The sequence below is a fragment of the Apodemus sylvaticus genome, chromosome 1 (assembly GCF_947179515.1).
Source record: "Apodemus sylvaticus chromosome 1, mApoSyl1.1, whole genome shotgun sequence".
Taxonomy (NCBI): domain Eukaryota; kingdom Metazoa; phylum Chordata; class Mammalia; order Rodentia; family Muridae; genus Apodemus; species Apodemus sylvaticus.
Window position 1 is genome coordinate 131183934 of NC_067472.1, and position 15217 is coordinate 131199150.

Consider the following 15217-nt stretch of genomic DNA (forward strand, 5'->3'; position numbering starts at 1 on the left):
AAGCTGGAGTAGCCATTTTAATATCAGATAAAATTGCCTTTCAACCCAAAGTCATCAAAAGAGACCCTGAGGGACACTTCTTGCTGGTCAAAGGAAAAATACAACAAGAAGAACTCTCAATCCTGAACATCTATGCTTCAAATGCAAGGGCACCCTCTTTCGTAAAAGAAACTTTATTAAAGCTCAAAGCACACATTGCACCTAACACAATAATTGTGGGTGACTTCAACACTGCACTTTCCTCAATGGACCAATCAGGAAAACAGAAACTAAACAGGGACATAATGAAATTAATTGAAGCTTTGGACCAATTAGATTTAACAGATATATATAGAACATTCTATCCTAAATCAAAAGAATATACCTTTTTCTCAGCACCTCATGGTACCTTCTCCAAAATTGACCATATAATTGCTCACAAGACAGACCTCAACAAATATAAGACGATCGAACTAATCCCATGCCTCCAATCAGATCACTATGGAGTAAAAGTGGTCTTCAATAGCAACAAAAACAACAGAAAACCCACATAAACGTGGAAATTGAAAAATATGCTACTCAATGATAACTTGGTCAAGGAAGAAATAAAGAAAGAAATTAAAGACTTTTAGAACACAATGAAAATGAAGACACAACATACCAAAATCTATGGTACACAATGAAAGCAGTGCTAAGAGGAAAACTCATAGCCCTGAGTGCCTCCAAAAAGAAAATGGAGAAAGCATACATTACCAGCTTAATGACACACCTGAAAGCCCTGGAACAAAAAGAAGGTATTTCACCCAGGAGGAGTAGAAGTCAGGAAATCATCAAACTCAGGGCTGAAATCAATCAAGTAGAAACAAAGAGAACCATACAAAAAATCAACAAAACCAGGAGGTGTTTCTTCGAGAAAATCAACAAGATAGATAAACCCTTAGCCAGACTGACCAAAGGGCACAGAGAAAGTATCCAAATTAACAAACTTAGAAATGAAAAGGGAGATATAAAAACAGAAACTGAGGAAATCCAAAAAATCATCAGATCCTACTACAAGAGCCTGTACTTAACACAACTGGAGAAGCTGGAAGAAATGGACAATTTCCTTGACAGATACCAAATACCAAAATTAAATCAGGACCAAATAGATCATCTAAACAGTCCCATAATGCCTAACGAAATTGAAGGAGTCATAGAAAGTCTTCCAACCAAAAAAAGCACAGGACCAGATGGTTTCAGTGCAGAATTCTATCAGACCTTCAAAGAAGAGTTAACACCAATACTCTTCAAATTATTCCACAAAATAGAAACAGAAAGAACACTACCCAATTCCTTCTATGAAGCCACAATTAGGCTGATACCAAAACCACACAAAGATCCAACAAAGAAAGAGAACTTCAGACCAATTTCCCTTATGAACATCGATGCAAAAATACTCAATAAAATTCTTGCCAACCGAATCCAAGAACACATCAAAACGATCATCCACCATGATCAAGTAGGCTCTATCCCGGGAATGCAGGGTTGGTTCAATATACGGAAATCCATCAATACAATCCACTACATAAACAAACTCAAAGAACAAAACCACATGGTCATTTCATTGGATGCTGAAAAAGCATTTGACAAAATTCAGCATCCTTTCATGCTTAAAGTCTTGGAAAGAACAGGAATTCAAGGCCCATACCTAAACATAGTAAAAGCAATATACAGCAAACCGGTAGCCAGCACCATCTAAATGGAGAGAAACTTGAAGCAATCCCACTAAAATCAGGGACTAGACAGGGCTGACCCCTTTCTCCTTATCTTTTCAATATTGTACTTGAGGTACTAGCTCAGGCAATTCAACAACATAAGGAGGTCAAAGGGATACAAATTGGAAAGGAGGAAGTCAAACTATCATTATTTGCAGATGACATGATAGTCTACCTAAGTGACCCAAAAACTCCACTAGAGAACTCCTACAGCTGATAAACAACTTCAGCAAAGTGGCAGGCTATAAAATTAACTCAAGCAAATCAGTAGCCTTCCTATACTCAAAGGATAAGCAGGCTGAGAAAGAAATTAGGGAAATGACCCCCTTCACAATAGCCACTAATAGTATAAAGTATCTCGGGGTGACTCTTACCAAACATGTGAAAGATCTGTATGACAAGAACTTCAAGACTCTGAAGAAGGAAATGGAAGAAGACCTCAAAAAATGGGAAAACCTCCCATTCTCATGGATCGGTAGAATCAATATAGTTAAAATGGCCATTTTGCCAAAAGCAATATACAGATTCAATGCAATACCCATCAAAATCCCAACTCAATTCTTCACAGAGTTAGAAAGAGCAATTATCAAATTCATCTGGAATAACAAAAAACCCAGGATAGCTAAAACTATTCTCAGCAACAAAAGAAATTCTGGGGGAATCAGTATCCCTGACCTCAAGCAATACTACAGAGCAATAGTGTTAAAAACTGCATGGTATTGGTACAGTGACAGGCAGGAGGATCAATGGAACAGGATTGAAGATCCAGAAATGAACCCACACACCTATGGCCACTTGATCCTCGACAAAGAGGCTGAAAACATCCAATGGAAAAAAGATAGCATTTTCAACAAATGGTGCTGGTTCAACTGGAGGTCAGCATGCAGAAGAATGCAAATTGATCCATCCTTGTCTCCTTGTACTAAGCTCAAATCCAAATAGATCAAGGACCTCCACATAAAGCCAGACACTCTGAAGTTAATAGAAAAGAAACTGGGGAAGACCCTTGAGGACATCGGTACGGGGAGAAAGTTTCTGAACAGAACACCAATAGTGTATGTTCTAAGAGCAAGAATTGACAAATGGGACCTCATAAAATTACATAGTTTCTGTAAGGCAAAGGACACCATCAAGAGGACAAATCGGCAACCAACAAATTGGGAAAAGATCTTCACCAATCCTACATCAGATAGAGGGCTAATATCCAATATATATAAAGAACTCAAGAAGTTAGACTCCAGAAAACCAAACAACCCTATAAAAATGGGGTACAGAGTTAAACAAAGAATTCTCACCTGAAGAACATCGGATGGCGGAGAAGCATCTTAAAAAATGCTCAACTTCATTGGTCATTAGGGAAATGCAAATCAAAACAACCCTGAGATTTCACCTTACACCAGTCAGAATGGCTAAGATTAAAAATTCCGGAGATAGCAGGTGTTAGAGAGGGTGCGGAGAAAGAGGAACACTCCTCCACTGCTGGTGTGGTTGCAAATTGGTACAACCACTCTGGAAATCTGTCTGGCGGTTCCTCCGAAAACTGGGCACCTCACTTCCAGAAGATCCTGCTATACCACTCCTGGGCATATACCCAGAGGATTCCCCACCATGTAGTAAGGATACATGCTCTACTATGTTCATAGCAGCCCTATTTATAATTGTCAGGTGCTGGAAGGAACCCAGGTATCCCTCAACAGAAGAGTGGATGCAAAAAATGTGGTATATCTGCACAATGGAGTACTATTCAGCCATTAGAAACAATGAATTCATGAACTTCTTTGGCAAATGGATGGACCTAGAGAACATCATACTAAGTGAGGTAACCCAGACTCAAAAGATGAATCATTGTATGCACTCACTAATAAGTGGATATTAACCTAGAAACCTGGATTACCCAAAACATAATCTACACATCAAATGAGGTACAAGAAGAAAGGAAGAATGGCCCCTTGTTCTGGAAAGACTCAATGAAGCAGTATTCAGCAAAACCAGAACGGGGAAGTGGGAAGGGGTGGGTGGGAGGACAGAGGGAGAGAAGGGGGCTTACGGGACTTTTTGGGAGTGGGGGGGCTAGGAAAGGGGAAATCATTTGAAATGTAAATAAAAAATATACCGAATAAAAAAAATTAAAAAAAAAAAAACTCCAAGAGTAAGGCAACTTATTTAGAAAAAGTATTTAACTAGGGCTCTTGGTTCTATAGAGTAAGAGTCCATGGTAATAAATAAAGAGATGAAGGTAAGAACAGCTGAGAGCTCACATCTTATACTGAAAGTAGGAGGCAGAGAACTAACTGGGCATATAGCTTTTGATATCTCAATTCTCACCCCTGCTAAACATCTCCTCGAACAAGGTCACATCTTCTAATCCTTTCCAAACAGCTCTACCAAGTGGGGACCAAGTTTTCTCATTCAAACCATGGCAGTCATTCTCTTGATTTATGATTGCATCTCCACACATCGAGATAAAGGCAGCTCTTGATCTTCTATGTGTTCTGTAGTGATTGCTACAGAACAGCCATTTCTTTGGTCTGCAGCAGCAGAGAACATGTATAAGTATTCCTAGTTTCTGTTAACTTCATTTGAATAGAACTGGCAATCATCATTTCATCTACCATCTTACAGGTACAATGTAGGTGCATGACATTCGTTTATCTAGAAAAAGATGTAGAACTGAAATCTAAGTGTCCTGTATCTTGTCTTGTGTTCCTTCTTGTCTAACGTTTATAATATAGGATATTGAGTCAGAGACTTTAAAATTTTTGTAAAAAAAGAGTTAAATAGAAATACATATGACAGATCTACACCCTTTCTATTCAACTCTCCTATCTATTCCCCTTCATAAATCCCACAGTAACACAATTTGCAAACAACTGCTATGAGGAAATGCAAACATAGAAAGAAATACAGTAAAAATTGAGAAACTGCAAGCACAAAAGCTCAGAGGAGGGAAGATATCATGGGATAGTGGTAGAGGGAATAATTACTATAAACAGCGTAGTAAAGGCAAATATCACAGAGATGATATTAAGTACTTTTTTTGTTTTTATAGCAGATGATGGAGAAATACTTTCAAACATCATGATGGACAATGTTTGTGGCAAGGAGGTGCATTAGACAAATATGTGCATGTCCTGAATACAGTGACAAGATCCTGGGAGAAGTATGAGAAACAGTGTTTGACCTGCTAACCCTCTGCACCATGAATCTTCTGAGTCTTATAACAGAGGTTATAGTTATATCATTTTAATACCAACTTCATTGATATGCCATCCATTTCCACCTTTCCCATTGAGCTGAATATTATCAAATATCATAATTTTCATAAATATTAATATTATCAAATATAATTTTCATAAATATGTCTTCATTTTTATTTATATGTCTATTAAGCCAATACATTTGTTCTGGTTAATAGCATTAATTGCTACTGTGTATAGCCACTTTCTAATCTATTTGATCAAGTCTGGAAGTTTCCTGGGCAAACACATGAAATCAATGTGGATCAGGTCATAAACATACATTAGTATTCCCTCTACAGGTACTGTCTTTACAATTCTCCTCATTTTTTTGGAGTCTGAGAATCTGTGTAATTCTTGTAGCCAGAATTTGGGGAGTCTGTTTCCTTTCTTCTTGATGATGGCTTCCTAAAGACATCTCTTATTCCACAAAGCATTGCAGCCCCCTCCACATGTCTACTGTTCCTTCATTAACCTATTTCCTTTCCAATAATGTCTGTTTTCTTTTCTAGAATTCTTTTGTGCTAACCTTCATTATAGCCTATCTTCAAAATTTTAGTTTACTTTGCAATAACTATTTCATATACAGCTTCTTTTGTGATGAACAGACTCTGTCCCTTTTCCTCTTTGCTCTTTATCATTCAGAATTCTTCTACTGACCATGCTGAATATTTCATAACCAGTGTTTGCATTTGTCTGTCTTTTCACCCCATGGTGATATTCTTGAGCACAGATAACAAATAACTGATCAGTTTTTGATTCTACATCCTCATACAATATCTGATGCATGACACAATGGCTATCACTCTCCATTTCACCTTTTATTTTGGAGTACTACAAATCAAACATGTGGTCTGGCACATTAGACAAGTACTCTACCCATGAGCTACAGTAATGTGAAATTTAGTTTTAACTGGCATTGTGATATACTTCTGTAACTTTAGCACTCAAGGAGATCAAAAAAAAAAAAAGAATAACAAACTCAAAGATATCATGGGCTATATAGCAATTCCTAGGACAAACCTGGGAACTTATAAGAAAATATTTGTTCTCATTTTTATCAGTATGCATTAGTTGTGCACAGTAGTGGAGCTCACTATGATTGCTTTATATAATACACACACACACACACACACACACATATACACACACATGCATATAATGTGTTTTGTTCATGGTCATTCTGTGTTACCCTCCTTTCCACCTGTGTATATTTATTTCTTAATAAATTCACATTTAACAAGTGACAAATGTTGAACTAGTTTAGTCACATTATCCATGTTTATATTGTCTAAAATATCATCTTGTATGTCCTGGGGAATGTTCATATGTTGAAGATAAAGAAGACTCCAGCCACGAAAGACTCACCTCCATCTTGGTTCTCAGACTCCAGAGAGATCAGACAGACTGAGGTACGCAAACATCACCCGAGGCCAACATCGTGGGGGTATAAGCCCGACGGGCTTTGGCCTGCACCCAGGTCCTGGGCTGTTCGGGAGGGGGGGGCATTGGGGTGCCAACCGGCCAGGAGGTTTTTTGCCCGGGTCCGGTGCACAAACCACCATTTTGCCTACAGGACGCCAGAGAGTGCTAGCAGGCAAAGCAGGCTAACAGGCATATCCTGAGGCTAACATAGCACGGGTCTAGGCCCCAACAGGCCCTGGACTGACCCCAAGAACTGGGCTGCTCGGTGGGCCATCTGTATGTCTACCCAGCCAGGAGGTTGTTAGCCCAGCAGACTCTCCAGGCAGTTTCAAGGACCGCGTGCACGCCTGCCATCCTGGCCACCTGACAGAACCAATTAACAGTCAGAGCCCGAGGGGAACTTTGCTCGGACCTTGGCCTCCCAGGCTTTTGCCTAGACTCAGGGCCTGAGCAGCTAGGCTAGCCTTGTGTGCACCAACCCGGTTGGGAGATCAGCTGCCCGGCAGAGTGATCAGCACACAGAAAAGGTCCCCACACCATACACCCTTCAGCACTCCCTGAAGGATCAAACGGGCACCATCTGGTTCACAGACACAATCTGGGATAAAGCACACTAGGGCTGCAAGGGCACCCAAGAGGAGGACAGCACATCAGCAATCTGCTACAGGGGGAACCCAGCCATCCAGTGTTGCAAAAATAGCCCCAGAACCGCTCAGGAGGCTAAAACACCACCCAGAGACAAGACCAACTAACTCTAGAGAACAAGATGGCAAAGGGCAAACGCAGGAATGCTAATAACAGAAATCTAGGCAATATGGCAGCATTTGAACCAAACTCTCCAACATTAGCAAGTCCTGGTTATGCCAACACACCAGAGAAACAAGATTTGGATTTAAAATCACTGGTCATGATGCTGCTAGAAGAACACAAAAAGGACATAAATGAATCTCTTAAAGAAATACAGGGGAACATGAATAAGCTAGAAACCTGTATAATGGAAACATAAAAATCACTTAAAGAAATGCAGGAGAATAAGGCTCAAGAGATAGAAGCCAATAAAGAAGAAACGCGCGCACACGCACACGCACACAGACACACACACACACAAACGTAAAGAAATGCAGGAGAACTTGAGTCAACAGGCAGAAGTCATGAAAGAGGAAACACAAAAATCTCTTAAAGAATTACAGGAAAACACAACAAAAACAAATGATGGAACTGAGCAAAACCATTCTGGATCTAAAAACAGAAGTAGAAACAACTAAGAAATCACAAAAGGAGACAACTTTGGAGATAGAAAACCTTGAGAAGAAATCAGGGGCCATGGATGCAAATATAAACAACAGAATACAAGATATGGAAGAAAGAATCTCAGATGCTGAAGATACCATAGAAACCATTGACTCAACAGTGAAAGAAAATGCAAAATGCAAAAAGCTTGTATCCCAGAATATCCAGGAAATCCAGGATACAATGAGAAGACCAAACCTAAGGATTATAGGTATAGATGAGAGTGAAGATTTACAACTGAAAGGGCCATCAAATATCTTTAACAAAATTATGGAAGAAAACTTTCCCAACTTAAAGAGAGAGATGCCTATGAATATACAAGAAGCCTACAGAACTCCAAACAGACTGGACCTGAGCAGAAATACCTCTCGCCACATAATCATTAAAACCCCAAATGCACTAAACAAAGGAAGAATATTAAAGGCAATAAGAGAAAAAGGGCAAGTAACATATAAAGGAAGACCTATCAGAATCACACCAGACTTCTCACCAGAGACCATGAAAGCTAGCAGATCCTGGGAAGATCTCATGCAGACTAAGAGAACACAAATGTCAGCCAAGACTACTATACCCAGCAAAACTCTCAATCACAATAGATGGAGAAACCAAGACATTCCATGACAAAACCAAATTTACACAATATCTTTCCACAAACCCAGCTCTGCAAAGAATAATAGGAGGAAAACTCCAATACAAGTAGGGAAACTACACACTGGAAAAAGGAAGATAGTAATCTTCCTTCATCAAACCCAAAAGAAGATAACCACTCAAATATAAAAAGAACATCAAAAATGACAGGAAGTAATAATCACTATTCCTTAATATCTCTTAACATCAATGGACTCAATTCCCCAATAAAAAGACATAGACTAACACACTGGATAAGGAAACATGACCCTACATTTTGCTGTATACAGGAAACACACCTAAATGTCAAAGACAAAAACTACCTTAGAGTAAAAGGCTGGAAGACAATTTTACAAGCAAATGGTCTCAGGAAACGAGCCGGAGTAGCCATTCTAATATCAGATAAAATTGACTTTCAACCAAAAGTCATCAAAAGAGACACTGAGGGACACTTGTTGCTGGTCAAAGGAAAAATCCACCAAGAAGAACTTTCAATTCTAAACATCTATGCGCCAAATGCAAGGGCACCCTCATTCGTAGAAGAAACTTTACTAAAGCTCAAAGCACACATTTTACCTAACAAAATAATTGTGGGGGACTTCAACACTCCACTCTCCATAATGGACCAATCAGGAAAACAGAAACTAAACAGGGACACAGTAAAACTAATTGAAGCTTTGGACCAATTGGATTTGACTGATATTTATAAAACATTTCACCCTAAAGCAAAAGAATATACATTTTTCTCAGCACCTCATGGTACCTTCTCCAAAATCGACCATATAATTGGTCACAAGACAGAACTCAACAAATACAAAAAGATAGAATTAATCCCATGTCTCCTATCAGATCACTATAATGTACGAGTGGTTTTTCAATAGCAACAAAAGCAACAGAAAGCCCACATACACATGGAGGCTAAACAATACTCTATTCAATGACACCTTGGCCAAAGAAGAAATAAAGAAAGAAGTCAGAGACTTTTTAGAATTTAATGAAAATGAAGGCACAACATACCCAGATCTTTGGGACACAATGAGAGCAGTGCGAAGAGGAAAACTCATAGCCCTGAGTACCTCCAAAAAGAAAATGGAGAGAACATACACTAGCAGCTTAATGACACACCTGAAAGCCCTGAAACAAAAAGAAGCCAATTCCCCCAGGAGGAGTAGAAGACAGGAAATCATCAAACTCAGGGCTGAAATCAATCAAGTGGAAACAAAGAGAACCATACAAAGAATCAACAAAACCAGGAGCTGGTTCTTTGAGAAAATCAACAAGATAGATTAACCCTTAGCCAGACTGACCAAAGGGCACAGAGAAAGTATCCAAATTAACAAAATTAGAAATGAAAAGGGGGATATAACAACAGAAACTGAGGAAATCCAAAAATTCATCAGATCCTACTACAGAAGCCTATACTCAACACAACTGGAGAATCTGGAGGAAATGGACAATTTCCTTGACAGATACCAAATACCAAAATTAAATCAGGACCAAATAGATCATCTAAACAGTCCCATAACCCCTAAAGAAATAGAAGGGGTCATCGAAAGTCTTCCAACCAAAAAAAAGCACAGGACCAGATGTTTTCAGTGCAGAATTCTATCAGACCTTCAAAGAAGACCTAACACCAATACTCTTCAAACTATTCCACAAAATAGAAACAGAAACAACACTACCCAATTCCTTCTACTAAGCCATAATTATGCTGATACCAAAACCACACAAAGATCCAACAAAGAAAGAGAACTTCAGATCAATTTCCCTTATGAACATTGATGCAAAAGTACTCAATAAAATTCTTGCCAACTGAGTCCAAGAACACATCAAAACGATCATCCACCATGATCAAGTAGGCTTTATCCCAGGGATGCAGGGTTGGTTCAATATACAGAAATCCATCAATGCAATCCACTACATAAACAAACTAAAAAGAAAAAAACCACATGGTCATTTCATTGGATGCTGAAAAAGCATTTGACAAAATTCCGCATCCTTTCATGCTTAAAGTCTTGGAAAGAACAGGAATTTCAAGGCCCATACCTAAACATCGTAAAAGCAATATTCAGCAAACCGGTAGCCAGCATCAAACTAAATGGAGAGAAACTTGAAGCAATCCCACTAAAATCAGGGACTAGACAGGGCTTCCCCCTTTCTCCTTATCTTTTCAATATTGTACTTGAGGTACTAGTTCGGGCCATTAGACAACATAAGGAGGTCAAAGGGATGCAAATTGGAAAGGAAGAAGTCAAACTATCATTATTTGCAGATGTTATGATAGTCTACCTAAGTGACCCAAAAAACTTCACTAGAGAACTCCTACAGCTGATAAACAACTTCAGCAAAGTGGCAGGTTATAAAATCAACTCAAGAAAATCAGTACCCTTCCTATACTCAAAAGATAAGCAGGCTGAGAAAGAAATTAGGGAAATGACCCCCTTCACAATAGCCACAAACAGTATAAAGTACCTTGGGGTGACTCTTACCAAACATGTGAAAGATCTGTATGACAAGAACTTCAAGACTATGAAGAAGGAAATGGAAGAAGACCTCAAAAAATGGAAAAGCCTTCCATGCTCATGGATTGGCAGGATTGATATAGTTAAAATGACCATTTTGCCAAAAGCAATATACAAATTCACCACAATACCCATCAAGATCCCTACTCAATTCTTCACAGAGTTAGAAAGAGCAATCCTCAAATTCATCTGGAATAAAAAAAAAAACCCAGGATAGCTAAAACTATTCTCAACAATAAAAGAAAGTCTGGGGGAATCAGTATCCCTGACCTCAAGCAATACTACAGAGCAATAGTGTTAAAAGCTACATGGTATTGGTACAGTGATCAGGCAGGCAGATCAATGTAGCAGGATTGAAGATCCAGAAATGAACCCACACACCTATTGCCACTTGAATCTCGACAAAGGGGCGGAAAACATCCAATGGAAAAAAGATAGCCTTTTCGACAAATGGTACCGGTTCAACTGGAGGTCAGCATGCAGAAGAATGCGAATTGATCCATCCTTGTCTCCTTGTACTAAGCTCAACTCCAAATGGATCAAGGACCTCCACATAAAGTCAGACACTCTGATGCTAAGGGAAAAGAGACTGGGGAAGACCCTTGAGGACATCTGTACAGGGGAAAAGTTCCTGAACAGAATACCAATAGCTTATGCTCTAAGATCAAGAATTGACAAATGGGACCTCATAAAATTACAAAGTTTCTCTAAGGCAAAGGGCACCATCAAAAGGACAAATCGGCAACCAACAAATTGAGAAAAGATCTTCACCAACCCTACATCAGATAGAGGGCACATATCCAATATATATAAAGAACTCAAGAAGTTAGACTCCAGAAAATCAAATAACCTTATTAAGAAATGGAGTACAGAGTTAAACAAAGAATTTTCACCTGAAGAACTTTGGATGGCAAAGAACCATCTTAAAAAATGCTCAACTTCATTAGTCATTAGGGAAATACAAATCAAAACAACCCTGCGATTTCACCTTACACCAGTCAGAATGGCTAAGGTTAAAAATTCAGGAGACAGCAGATATTGGCGAGGATGTGGAGAAAGAGGAACATTCCTCCACTGCTGTTGGGGTTGCAAATTGGTACAACCACTCTGGAAATCAGTCTGGTGGTTCCTCAGAAAACTGGGCACCTCACTTCCAAAACATCCTGCTATACAACTCCTGGGCATATACCCAGAAGATTCCCCAGCATATAATATTGATACATGTTCCACCATGTTCATAGCAGCCCTATTTATAATTGCCAGAAGCTGGAAAGAACCCAGGTATCCCTCAACAGAAGAGTGGATGCAAAAAATGTGGTATATATACACAATGGAGTACTATTCAGGCATTAGAAACAATGAATTCATGAAATTCTTAGGCAAATGGATTGAGCTGGAGAACATCAGACTAAGTGAGGTAACCCAGATGCAAAAGATGAATCATGGTATGCACTCACTAATAATTGGATATTAACCTAGAAAACTGGAATACCCAAAACATAATCCACACATTAAATGAGGTACAAGAAGAACGGAAGAGTGGCCCCTTGTTCTGGAAATACTCAGTGAAGCATGTCAAAACCAGAACAGGGATGTGGGAAGGGTTGGGTGGGAAAACAGGGGGAAGGAAGTGGGCTGATGGGACTTTCGGGGACTGGGGGTCTAGAGAAGGGGAAATCATTTGAAATGTAAATAAAAAAATACATCCAATAAAAAAAAGAAAGAAAAAAATATGGATAACAGAAATTTTGGTTAGAAACAGTCATTATGTTTCAGGGAACAAAAAGAAATGATGAAAGCTTGCCGAATATTGTTAAATTATGCAGGACCCATCTTACCTGGGACTTAAAATTTGTTTCAACTCATGATTAAATGGAGATTAACAACAACAACAACAACAAAAAAAAGATAAAGAAAATGGAAAGTGTGTAGCTGGAGCTTTGATTTTCTATCCAAGTCCAGATCTATTCATGGCACTAGCAATGGAAGCCCACAAACATTCTTAAATACAATTCCATCAAATGTAACACCACTTCCCCCCCCTACATGCATGGAGCACAAAGACATACATGCTAGCAAAAGGTTTATGCAGAAATGTAAAATGAATAAAATGACACTTAAATCTTATATAATTAATTTATGATATTATTTACTGAATACATATATATGAAAAAATGTCCTTAGGTATCATTCAAAATGAAGTGAACTCATAGCAAAATATTTTTATTGTATTTATCTTAAAACCCAAAAATTTCTATTTAAATTTTATATTATATATTCTTATTCCATTATGACTGAAAATACAATAATTCTTTTTATCTAAGAACATGAATTAAAATCTTCTTAGAGATTCATTCATTTATTTATTCTTTTCACCCCCATTTAATTGAGAAGCAGGCATGGAGGTGACATAAAAGACTGTTTTTATAGTGTTTCCTCCTATAGTGAATAGAAAATTTTTGTTAACATTTAATAGAGAAGCTAGGATATAGGTATAACATGAATTTAAGAAGTGGTCTTGAATAAAATACATGTGATCTGGACAAAGGCTGCTTTATTTTTGTAATATTTATTATTTGTATTTGTTTCCTTTCTCTCTGTTATCGTATTATAAATCCCACATTTCCATTGGCAGACAAAAACAAACAAGCGTCTTAAGTAGAGCTTGGTGACACAGTGAGCTCAACAGGATTTCATAAGTAGCATGGACAAAAGTCATTTACAAGAGCATAGGTAACTCCAAAACACATACATCTCTGAAATGTTCTAACCCATACTGGGTGATACCTTAAAAATACAATTAATGGATGGATTCCTATTCAGTGAATCATATTCCTCCTCTGCTATAATACTTCCTAGGACCATGCTGCAGAGAGGTATGATATCATAGGCTGGCCAAGTGAGTAAGAAAGAATGGCTGTTCTTACAAATGAGAATCAAAGAATCTTCTCCCTATGCCTTCTCTGAGATATTATTGATATGCTCAGTCGTCTTGTAATCATAGGAACTCAGATTTAGGATGCTACTAGGCAAGTCACATCTGGACATTCTACAACCCTCCACCTTCCTCTAGCCCTTTACAGGATTTATTATTCCTCTTCTATGATGTTCTCTGAGTTTTGTAAGAATTATTTTCTTCCATTTAGGACTTATCACTGGCCTGCTCTGACACAGCAAATGTCATTTATTCTAACACTTTGACCCATTATGAGTGTCTGCACTAAGTGCTATTTTCTGCAAAAGGAAGCTTCTTTGACCAAAGTCGGTGTCAGCAATAATGTAGAGTTGTAAAAACACATGTTTCAGGGGCATTTTTTGTTCTTCCTTTTTCTTTTCCTTTTCTATCCTTTTATTTCCCCCTTTTCATTTTTAAGGACAGCACAGTGTCTTGAAGCTCTTTGTGTAGTAAGAAAACATCTGGAACATCATACCATATCCTCTTGTCAATATTTCCTGGGTGCTACATCATGCCTAACTAGAGGAATAATTTAACACTCTATATCCATCCATTTAACAAAATGGTAGTACCTCCATTGAAATCCTTTAACTTTCTTCTTGAAACTGATTTTCTCTGTGCAGTACCAAACATGACTTCCTTCCTGTAGAGTCAGCTCGATGTCCAATCAGACCATGGGTGGCTCCAATCATGTCACTCACTGTCAAATCAGAGTGGCTATCTTGCCTGCATGTTGGTGTACAACCTACATGTCTATAGCTGATCAAGACGACTGGTGATAGTCCTTCCACAGAAGCCAGCATAGCACTTTTGGGTATGTGCTTAGAAACAACAGCCAGACAGTTTGAAACATCCATCTCTGGCTTCTCTGGGTGTAATTTCTCTGGGTCTTCAGGCAGAACCTTTGGTTTCTTCAAATATGGGTGTCTGAGCATCTAGTTCAAGCAAACCAGTAACAGCAGTACTAATAGCATGTATTGTAAGTGGAGTTCCCCTGGACAAAAATATGTAGGAACGAAACACACCTCTGTTTTTCTTCAGTATCTCTGATACTGAGATTCTTATTAAATAACATCATTCCTAACAATGTCTCCTCCATTCATATAGATTATCTTCTACAAACTTGCTAGTTGTTTTAACATTTACAGGCACACAAGCTATTATAAGATTTTCCTCAAAACCTTATATATCATCTGCACCCCATTCAATCATACATTTTTCAAGAATTTTACAGCTGTTCCTGTCTTGTATCATGTACAATCAATTTTCCATCCTTACTCATGTAGGTATACTTGCACAACTTCCAGATGCTATTCTGAATCTAAAATACTCAGAGGTTTGAATTACATAATTTGTATAATGGAAAGAAACTTAGAATGAGTGGCCGCATCTCTGAAGGCTTAACTATTTACTGGAGCAAAAGTGCCA